This window comes from Vespa velutina, chromosome 19, assembly GCF_912470025.1.
Source record: "Vespa velutina chromosome 19, iVesVel2.1, whole genome shotgun sequence".
Taxonomy (NCBI): Eukaryota; Metazoa; Arthropoda; class Insecta; order Hymenoptera; family Vespidae; genus Vespa; species Vespa velutina.
Window position 1 is genome coordinate 682,501 of NC_062206.1, and position 10,000 is coordinate 692,500.

At 33.9% G+C, this 10,000-nt stretch overlaps 1 protein-coding gene across 7 annotated transcripts in view; it reads left to right on the forward strand.

Moving 5' to 3' along the window:
- Nucleotides 1-10,000, forward strand: part of LOC124955622 (alpha-1,6-mannosyl-glycoprotein 2-beta-N-acetylglucosaminyltransferase) — a 32,326-nt gene that overhangs the window by 2,529 nt on the left and 19,797 nt on the right. For 4 of the 7 annotated variants that reach the window (XM_047510302.1, XM_047510305.1, XM_047510303.1 and 1 more), the window contains exon 1: nucleotides 9,077-9,518. The exons of the other annotated variants lie outside the window; for them this stretch is intronic. The gene's annotated coding sequence lies outside the window, so the exon portion shown is untranslated. Of the gene's footprint in view, nucleotides 1-9,076; nucleotides 9,519-10,000 lie in introns of those variants that run through there. 7 annotated transcript variants of the gene reach the window in all.

Sequence of the window (10,000 nt, forward strand, 5' to 3'; positions counted from 1 at the left end):
CTCGGCCATCACCCTCCTCTCGTCGATCATTATATCAATGAAAATGATTTTAGAAAAGTAAAGGAAGAACTCGTTCAATTATATTATAGATATCGGATAAAAAAAATCAAATTACTTAAAGGATTTCCATGCGTTATCATTGATCTTTTCCTTTTTTGATTTTAATAATGATCGGATCGTCGCATTGAGCATCGACAGACGAGACTCGTCAGATCATAATTTATCACTCATTATATATATATATTATCAAGGCGTAGTGGTAATCGCCTTGAAGGGACGATTAACGTTCTGATTTTATCGTACACACGGGGTTCGTGAAACCCAACAGGTTCGACTCTTCTCATAACAATTTTTCTTTCTTCTTTCTTTTCTTTTTTTTTTGTTTTCTCTCTCACTCTCTCACCCCTTTTCTTCCTTTAAATACAATTTTTTCTTATCTCTGTTCTTCTTCTTCTTTTTTTTTCCCCCTTTTTTCCCTTTTTTTATTTTATTTATACCTTCCCCTCTCTCACGAATTTTGTTTCGTTATTTTATTTCTCATTGAGATAAGCAGATAGAGATAGCGAAGTAGATAGAGAAGGAAATACATAGAGAGAGAGAGAGAGAGAGAGAGACTGTTGCAATTGCGTCTGCTATCGTCTAACCGCAGGCTTCTCGATTTACCTTGGATACATGCTGCACTTTGCTCGCATTTAGATCGATCCAACATTCCAACGATTTCGACGAATATATTTATAGTTCGTCCAATATTATTCGCTCAGATCAATCGCGAATGAATGAATGAATGAATGAATGAATGAATGAATGCATGAATGAATGAATGAACGAATAAATCGGTCGATCTTTAAGATCTTACGTTTAAACGTGTAAACATCAAAAAAAAAAAATCTACATATTACATAGGTGTAGAGGTATTTAGATGTATATACTTATCATACTTATCAAAGTTATCGTACTAAATTTACATCTAACACACGTATGAGTACATTTCTATAATAAATTTTTCATAGGATTGGAGGAGGAGGAGGAGGAGGAGGAGGAGGAGGAGGAGGGAATTCGTGGAAGTCTTACGTATTGGAGTAATTAGTATGATTCAAGGATAATGTAATAAAGCAAATTAGTAATATTTATTTAGAAATTCGATAATAAGATGCCGTTAGATAATATTATAAAGGACATAGGCAATGATGATTAATTAATTAAATTTTTTATTTAAATGCAAGAGTAGATTATCGACAGATGTATATGAGATATACGACCGGATGGACGATGGATGGATTTCTATTAAAACATGTTCGATCGACATGTTTGATATAAGAAAGAGATAGATAGATAAAGAGAGAGAGAGAGTGAGAGAGAGAGAGAGAGAGAGAGAGAGAGAGAGAACAAACAAAGGGAAGAGTATTTTGTGTTTGCCACGCGAGTCGAGCTACGCTCATTATCCGCGTGCCACGATTGTTAATGAGCGTTTCAGAGACGTGTCTGTAATAAAGAGAAAAAAAAAAGACAAAGAGAGAGAAAGAGAGAGAGAGAGAGAGAGAGAGAGAGAGAGAGAGAGAGAGAGAAGGAGTAAGAGAGAAAAGTGATACGAGGACGGAACGTGAAAGGATTGAGTGAGATAGAAAAAATAAGGTAGAGAAAAAGTGACAAAGAAAGAAAGAGAGAGAGAGAGAATCCTTGGAACTTTCAAGTGGCATCTTTCAAACATTTTTGAAAGCTTCGAGACCTCTCTCTCTCTCTCTCTCTCTCTCTTTCTCTCTCTTATTTTCGCGAGAAACATGCAATGAGTCTTTTCACTTTACGGTTTACGTCATGGCTCCTCTTTAGAAAAATTCTCCCTCCTCGATCCTCTTCCTCTCTCTCTCTCTTTCTCTCTCAGTCTCACTCTCACTCTCCTTCATTCACTTCTCTCTCTCTTTTCTTTTTTTTTTTTCTTCTTTTCTTTTCGTTTTTCATAAAGCGGCACGTGAAAAAGGAATAATAATATTCTTTCGAGATCGAGTAGTAGAGCTTTTACAATAATGCAGACTTTTTTGCAAAATTTTTTTTTTCATTTGTATTTTTCTTTTTCTCTCTCTCTCTCTCTCTCTCTCTCTCTTTCTTTCTTTCTCTTTTCGCAAAAGAAAATAGTATTTTGTGATATGTTCATTCAGTTACTTATCTTTATCATTATTATTATTATTATTATTATTATTATTATTATTATTATTATTATTATTATTATTATTATTATCATTATCATTACTGAAAAATTAATATAAAAAGAATGGAAAGGTAAAAACTGAGAGAGCGTACTACATATAATCACTTATTTAAAACTCCGTGAACATTTTATCCCTGTTGGATCGCTCAGATGTATAAAAACAAAAAGAAAAGAAAATAGAAGAAAAAGAAGAGGGAAAAAAGAGAAAGGTTTTTTTTCTTTTCTTTTTATTTTATATACATATATATATATATATAATGCAATAAAGTTATGCCTGACGAATTTTACGGGTACGTGATATCAAACGTCCCTTTAATTTTCCATTCGGAAGGGCGGGCCTCTGTTGCGAGATTTATAAACGTCAGTGGTGGCTGACAAAAAAAGCTACGATGAAAATCATATTAAAGAGGGATGAAGGAGAGGCCAAGGGATGGGGCGAGAAAAAAGCAGGGGGTGTTCTCTTACGAAAGAGAGAGAGAGAGAGAGAGAGAGGGGGTGAGATTCGAAAACCGACGAAGCACATACCCCTTAATCATGACGTACGATCCTTATTTGCGCGTTTGCGCGAGTTACGCTCGTCGCTTTAGCCGTCTCCTTCCTTGTAAAATTAACAATGACTACCCTCACCGTGAAAAGGCAATTCCCTCTTTAGTTGCCTTTCCACGCCAAGAAAGGGATGAAAAGAGAGAGAGAAAGAGAGAGAGAGAGAAAGAGAAAAAGCAATATTGCTCGTAAAGCGTAAAGAAGCCATTATACGAATATACAAACTCACAATTTTTCTCAACTTTCGTCGTATTAATTATCTCTTTTTTTTTATTATTCTTTTTAATAACTTTATGTAACTTTATATATATATATATATATATATATATATATGTATATATAATATAAATATCAAAAATATAATATATAAAATAAATATATATTTTATTATATAATATTAATATTCATTAATATTCTATCATATTACATTATTACGTATTAATCGGTATGAGACAATTTTCTTACATTTATATAATCCATTATATCTTTCTTATAAATGATCACGATAATCGAATACGACAAAGATTACAAAAAAGAAACACACACATACACACAGACGTACACGTATACGAACATTTCAATTGTATGTTAAAGAAAATAACAAAGTCTAGGTTCATCGCGATTAGTCGAGCGTCTACCCACAAATAGGTACTCCGGAGTCCCAAATTGCTCGTAGTATTCTTTATAGTAGTAGATAGGTAGGTACATAGATAGGTAGGTAGGTAGGTAGGTAGGTAGGTAGGTAGGTAGGTAGGTAGGTAGGTAGGTAGGTACGGAGATACGAGAAAAGGGGCGGACGAAATTGCGTGAGAATAATGTCGGTGTTTTTAACCCCTCGTACGTACATACATACATACGTACGTATGTACATATATATATATTTATATATATAGTTATGTATGTGTACATACATAAGTACTTATTTACCTATATAAGTACGCGTACAACCAGAATACACACAGGTACGACACACTCGTCAAGGGATTCTTCGGGGAAACAAAAGAGGTCTCGCGATTAAGAGGATAAGAAAAGAGCCTATGGGCGTACTTCACAACCACTACCAACACCCTCCTACTTCCTCCCTTCACTTCCTACCTCCTCTGCCACCTTTTCACTTCCTTCCCCTATTCCGTCGACCACCACACTTAACCATACACATCTGAAGTACAGAGGAAAAAAAAAAAATAAAAAAGAGAGGATAAAAGAGTAAGAGAAAGAGAGAGAAAGAAATGAGTGGAAAAAAGAGGGAAAAAAGGAAAAATAAAAGGAAAACAAACCTTCCAGAAGGACGAGAAACACTAAATTAGCTTTAATAGTAGTGTCCCTTTTCTCTTTCTTTCTTTTTCTTTCCGGGTGTATAATAGAACGAATATTTTTCTTACATAGATTTTTCCATTTCTCATAGCATATGTATAATATGTGTATCTGTGTGTGTGTGTATATATGTGTAAGTGGGTTCGCATGTTTAGTAAGTACACGTAGCTTACATCTAAACCAAACATAATTCCGCTGATAGTTAAAGAGTTAACACGTCGTCTTCGTACGAGACGTCGTTTGCTCGTAACCTGTTCGATTGGTTTATATACACACACATATGTATATATGTATATCCTTTACACGGGACAGCTAAACGTACCTTCTTCTAAATAAAAAAAAAAAAAAGAAAAAAAAATAGTAGAAGAAAAAGAAAAATAAAAAAAGAGATTCTACGAGGGAAACGTATGTAAACGAAAATGATCAGTAATATAGTGAGAGAGAGAGAGAGAGAGAGAGAGAGAGAGAAGGGAGGGAAGAAGTAATCGAAAAAAGAAAAGAAAAAAATATCCCACTTGAACGTACCCTACCTAACTAACCACCCAACCACCCTCTTCAACCATCTTTCCCACCATTCACTATCGTCTAACTCTAGACGATAGAGATACTGTATATAAGTACGTGTATCTATAGTTCCCTCGTCTTTACTGATTTCTCGAGTTCGTCAAAAAGACACTAAGAGGTAAGGAAAGAACGAAAGAAAGAAAGAGATATATATATACACATATACATATATACATACATATAATATATATATATATATAAAGAAAGAGGGAGAGAGAGAGAGAGAGAGAGTATTGAGAAAGTGGATTATCATTGCTCGGCCAGCTTTTCCTCATCAACGAAAGTAGATATCTCTAAGCGCGCTTGGGGTTAGAGCTTGCGGATATCCGCATTGTTTCGAGCCACGTAGCCAAGTCAGCTGACCTACATTAAGGCTGAGCCACCCTCTTTACGTAGGGTGAGCACGTTGGGGTTGGGAAAGAGAGAGAGAGAGTGAGGAACTTCGAAGCACTCGATGCTCGCCTATAGAAAAGCACTTCTAACTCGACGACCCTCCTCGTTTGCCCTACAGTTTCAACGCCTATCCACCCCCCAACCCCATTCCACAATCCACCCACCCACGTTAACCCCTTATTTTTTGAGGCACCACCGACACGGATTTTATTTGTTCTTTCGTTCCTTCGGTAAAAACCGTGCCGTGTTCCCAATCTTTCACACCTTTCGACCCCTTCTCTAATCGTTAAAATACAAGGACGAGGAGAGCAATTCCCGGACTAAGTATTTCAATAGAGGCCACTTTTCTAAAGCAACCCCTTTTTCGATCGATCCTCTTTATCTACGTCTTACTTTGGTAATAAATATTACCCGGAAGGTTTATACAGATTAGAAATTGCAAATGATTATTATTGATTAAGTACGAACTAATCGATTCAATCTTCCATCTCTGAGCAATTTAATTAATATCCTTTGTTCTCTCTCTCTCTCTCTCTTTATTAATTAATTTACTTTATGGAAGGTTAATTGAGGATAGATATTTATGCGTCATTAAATTTTATATATCTTTCTTCTTTTTATATTTCTTCTTCTTCTTCTTCTTTTTTTTTTTTTATTTTCCTTTTTTTTCTTTTCTCGAAAACATTCGCGACGGCGCGACAACGATTACGTGTTTCAACAACACGTTAATACATGATCAAAGTCGAGATAAATGGATCAAGGAATATAGAAGAAGTAAAGATAGTTAAAAAAAAAAAAAAAAGAGAGCAAGAGAGAGAGAGATAGAGAGAGAAAGAAAAACGAACGTGACTAAAAGAAATGGCAATGGTAGGCATTAATCCTTGTCGGCCTAGACGACTTTATCTGCATGCCTGCACGATCTCGTCGAAGAGGAAAGAGAGAGAAAGAGAGTGAGAGATAGAGAAAGAAAGATAAAGATAGATAGTAGAGAGAGAAAGAGAGAGAGAGAGAGAGAGAGAAAACTGTGCGTATAAATATAAGCGTGTACATTTTGTTGTAAGTCTATTTTTACATTTCCCGACTTGCGTTTGAAAATACGTCGACTTCTTCAGCAGTAATATTCAAAAGACGACGACTACGACGACGATGATGATGATGATGATTATGATGATGATTATTATGACGATAATAATAGTAATGGGACTGAAAACTTGGTTTTTTTCGTTTCTCTTTAAATATGGAGAACGACGTTTTAATCCTTCTAAATTTTTCTTTCATTTCTCTCTCTCTCTCTCTCTTATTCTCATACACATACACACACACACACACACATATATATATATATATATATATATATTCTTATAAATATATATATAAGAAGCGTGTGCTCCTTCGATAGTTCTATTTTTTTCGAAAGCTCCATTTGAATATTTTACGGTGGGCCGTTTGCGAGAGTGACGTTGCGAGAAAGAACGAGTAGATTCCACTCTGAAATATTGATAAGAAGCTATTTTAATCCTTGCCAATGTATATATATATATATATATATATATATATATATATATATATATATGTGCGCGAGATTTGCGCGTGTATATGCCGGTTAAGAGAATCATGCTCGAGAGGGACAGAGTTTGAGTTAACGTTAAAGTAACATTGAAAATTCACCCCAACCATTCTAATCTGAGGGTTTGATATTCTAAAATTATATATCTATTTAATGCCTAACATAATCGAATTCATAATCGATTCGTTCCTCATCGTTAAGAGCTACCATTAATAATTCTAGTAAAATCGCGTCGAGTTCCAGTTCGTCCAAGTTTCTTTATTTTCTTTTTTTTTTTTTTTTTTTTAAGTCTGAAAAAATAGTCATATCGTAAGGATAAAATTAAAAAATAATCTATATATATATATATATATTTCTTTTTCTTTTTTTTTTCTGTTTCAAAAAAGCTTCAAGCAGAGATAATCAAGGTTTTTTTTCTCTCTTCTTTTTTTTTCTATTATTTTTCTAATCGATCGAACGAAGTATTATATCCGTTTACATCACTCTTTAAATATCGATAAGATATAATAATTAATCCCGTTCTAGTATCAGTAATACATTTTATATAATCTTTAAGCATATCGATCGTCATTCCCAGATACGAACAAATGATCCATATCTATATCATATAAACCAATATATACGTACATACATACGTAATCACGTATATTATTCATTTATATATCTATATATCTATTATATTCTTACGTACATATATACGTAACAGTATTAGCGAAGAAGAATACTTAAGATTTTAATCGAAGCGTCGATGACACCGAGTACGTCTTTTTATTTTTTTATCTGCCTTTTCTTTTCCTGTTTTTTTCCTTTCTTCTTCTTCTTCTTCTTCTTTTGTTATCTATCTTTTCCCCTTTTTTTTTTTTTTTCATTTTTTCTTTCCTTTTTTTTTATTTTTTTCGTACGTTCGTACGTACTTATGTAGATTCGTGCGTACATTCGTACGTTCGTACGTTCGTTCGTTCCTCTCATTATCAATCCCGACAGTCATGCGAGTTCGCTAGATGCATTATTCAACATCTAACGACACTTATGTTGGTGCGCGCTAGCTAAGCTAGCTAGCTAGCTAGCTAGCTTGCTTGCGAGCGAACGATGCGCGCGGTATGACACGCAGCTTGCATTTACTACGATAACGTAAGTAAGTAAGTACATAACTGGTATGTATGAGTGTATCTTATATACATACATCCGCACATGCGGATTTATCTTATGTGCTTAAGTACTCACGGTGAGAGATACGTGAGTGAGTAACGTATGCATGTATATATCTACATATGTACGTACGTACGTACGTATTAGCCGACATCGGTTGTTTCTTCTTCGAAGAACAAAAATAGGTATATACATGGATGGATGGATGGATGGATGGATGGATGGATGGATGGATGGATGGAGGAATACGGGGGAGGATATGTACGTCTAATAACACGAAAGAAAATCACTGTTCTCGAATAGTGGCGATAATCGTTGAACGGTATTGCGTGAGAAACTTTAATGTGTTGTTTTATACTTGCGTCGGAAAAAAAAAAAAAAATCGCGGAAGTTTAGCGTAATAATAATTCACATGGACGAAACCGTTTATAAATATGTATATATCTCATGGTAAATGATCCCTCCTTCTCTTCCTATCACCCTTCCACCCACCCTTCCGTCCCTACCGATTAAATCTGACCGTTAGGCACGCTTGCGCATTGTGCGCACCGATAAACTACACGCGAGTTTCTTCGAGGATGAAAGATTTCAAGAAGAAAGAAAAATAAAAGAAATTATATATGTATATATATATATATATATATATATATATATATATTTATATATATATTGGAAAACCCGACATTCCTATTCGCCTGCCATTATTTATTACAAATCCTTAGGCAAGAGGAAACAATAAGTCTTTTATTCTTCTTCCTTTTTTTCTTTTTTCTTTTTTTTTTTTTTTAAATAACCATCGACTATTTACACTACCATTGATAATTCTTTTAAGATAACGACGAACAAGAGAAAATGAAGATAAATATAATTTTTCTTTTTTTTTATTCGTCTTATTAATTATCTCATTCGATAGAGAATAATTGCCTCATGTAAAAAAAAAAAAAAAAAAAAAAAGAGAAACGAGATAGATTGTAAAGAGAGAAAAGAACAAATTATATATATACGTATATACACATGTATATATAATTTTATATACGTATAGATTCAGATAGATACGTAAATAACGTAATTACGAGAAATATTAATTAACAGAAGTTAGAGTACTCGTAACCTATTTTATTTCGAGCGTAAAAATCATTCAAAATGATCCATAAAGGACGCGGCAAATTGTATCAACCAATCGGGTTAAGAACAGATGGGTCACGTGATTCAAGTCACGTGACTCACGAACTCGGTGGCGCGAAGAGAGGAGTCTCATCATCGGCTGAAAGACCGCGAGCGCTCAGTCGTTTCGGAGAACCCGTACGAATCACAGTTAATCTCTAGTAACGTATTCGGTATCGCGACGAACGTACATCATACGATTTTACGCGTATATCTATATATATATGTATATATATATATACATATAAAGAGAAAGAGAGAAAGATAGAGAAAAGGATATATATATATATATATAAAGAGAGATATAGATAATATAAATATAACTAATTTCCTCTGCTCTCTTTACAAATTGATTTTTATTTGTTTACATTTTTTCTCGTTTTCTTATTCCTTTCTTTTTTTCTCACTTTTTTTCCTTTATTACATAACTTTCGTTCATCGCGTTGCTCGATCATGATCGAGCAACGCGACATTTCTTGAACGTCCTCAAACAAAAAGAATCAGAGGAAGAGAGAAAGAGAAAGAGAAAAAGAAAGAGAGAGAAAGAGAGAAGACAGTGCGTGCGATCAAAGAGACGCGTGCCAAATTAGAAACGCTCGCTTATTCATCGGACAACCCCAGGTACTTTTACTTTGTTTATGCGATGCTTAGATAAAGAAAAAAAGAGAGAAAGAGAAATGACATGTTTCCATTAAAACGTAATTGTAATAATTTATCATCATTTATTATCACTGTTTATGTATTAACTTGTCCACCCATACGTGATATATCGATCAACGAAATCTAATCCATTAAAGTTACGATTCGAAATTTTAACATCTTGCATAATACTTTATTTACATTATACGTTCGTTCATTCATTCATACATTCGTTCATTCATACATTCATTCATTCATGCATTCATTCATTCATTCATACATTCATTCATCCGGTTGAAATGATCATTGATAAATAAATTCATATGTATATATACATTTTTTTTTTTTTTTTTACGTTTTATAAAACGATCGAACGAACGAATGAAATAAACAGATTATGTTGTTCTATGGTAAACATTGAACAATATGATCTCTACGATCTTTGTAATACGTGAATATAAAAT